The 1,653-nt window shown below is 36.2% G+C and overlaps 1 protein-coding gene across 1 annotated transcript in view; it reads right to left on the bottom strand.

Moving 5' to 3' along the window:
* LOC101851350 (annexin A4) overlaps nucleotides 1-1,653 on the bottom strand; it is a gene marked incomplete at its 5' end in the record, with an annotated part of 32,516 nt that overhangs the window by 19,692 nt on the left and 11,171 nt on the right.

Here is a 1,653-nt window from a genome sequence, read left to right as displayed (position 1 = left end):
CAATAATCATAATCATAATAATAATAATGATGATAAAAATAATAATAATAATAATAGATTAAAAACAGTTTGTCCACCAGTATCTCAGGATAACCAATGCATCCACAGAGGAGAATATTTGTGCCACGACCAGGTGAAATCAAATCAGGTGCTCGTCAATTTTTAGGCATGTGAAGTTATTGGTATCATCTTAAAGCTTGTTCAGTTGTCTTGCTATCAGTGAGAAAAATGCCTATACATCTTGAATAGAAGTCGAGATATTTCAGATTGAAGAGGGTGGGGTCGTCTGGTTTCAAAGGTAGAATTAGCTAGAAAATGGCTGCCAAAGTTTGGTTATTTCCATAGCTTGATAGTCCGTGGAAACTGAAAACTCATATTTTTGTGGCTTTAATAAAGTTTATTCAATAAAATCCACCCAGAAATGTGTTCCTAATTGGACAACAATGGTGTTAAGAAAAAAAAACAATAATTCGATAGGAATTGCCAAACTGGCATAAAAATGTCAGTTTCTTCAATTTCATTATTTTGACGAGCGCCTGATTTCACCACACTGCCTCACATTTCTCCAGAAAAATAGGAGTATTTGAAGAATCAAAGGTTAAGATATGTGGTTTCTGTTGCGCCAAAGAGACCACTTCTGGCAGAGATCAAAAGTTTGCCTCATTTTGAACATTCAAAAGCTCCGCTTCCAAATGCAGATTTCTGTGATTTCATTATTTTGACGAACATCTAATTTCATCACGATGCCTCACAAATAAACGAATCTACCTGACAGACCGTGATACACAGCAAACGAACCTAGCTCACTAGATAAGCAGATAAAGGAATCTACCTCACTACATCAACAAATGAAACGAACCTCGCCCACTAAATAAACAAATAAAGGGACCTACTTCACTAGATAAACAAATAAACGAATCTACCTCACAAGATAAACAAATAAAGGGATCTACCTCACTACATCAACAAAAGAAATGAACCTACCCGACTGACCGTGATAAACAGGCAAATGAACCTAGCTCACTAGATAAACAAATAGACAAATCTACCTCACTAGATAAACTTAAACAATAATTAATAAATGAACTTTGATGAACACCTGATTTCATCACAATGCTTCACAAATAAACGAAGGTACTCGACTGACCATGATAAACAGGCAAACGAACTTACCTCACTAGAAAAACAAATAAACGAATATATCTCACTAGATAAACAAATAAAGGAATCTACCTCACTAGAAAAACAAATAAAGGAATCTACCTCACTAGATAAACAAATAAAGGGATCTACCTCACTACATCAACAAATGAAGCGAACCTACCCGACTGACCGTGATAAACAGGCAAACGAACCTACCTCAATAGATAAACAAAAAAACGAATCTACCTCACTAGATAAACTTAAACAATTAATAAATGAATTTTGACGAGCCCCTGATTTCATCCCGATGCCTCACAAATAAACGAAGGTACCCGACTGACCGTGACAAATAGCAAACGAACCTAGCTCACTAGATAAACAAACAAAGGAATCTACCTCATTAGATAAACAAATATCCCGCGGGCAAGTGCCACTGACTGTAGTGTCTTTAGGCCATTCCCGAAGGGGGGATATTTCTCGTTCAAGCATAGTAGAATTGTAAATGGGCTG

The sequence above is a fragment of the Aplysia californica genome, unplaced genomic scaffold (genome assembly GCF_000002075.1).
Source record: "Aplysia californica isolate F4 #8 unplaced genomic scaffold, AplCal3.0 scaffold00196, whole genome shotgun sequence".
Lineage (NCBI taxonomy): Eukaryota > Metazoa > Mollusca > Gastropoda > Aplysiida > Aplysiidae > Aplysia > Aplysia californica.
The sequence above is the reverse complement of the archived record's forward strand: the minus strand, read 5'-3'. Positions and strand labels throughout refer to the sequence as shown.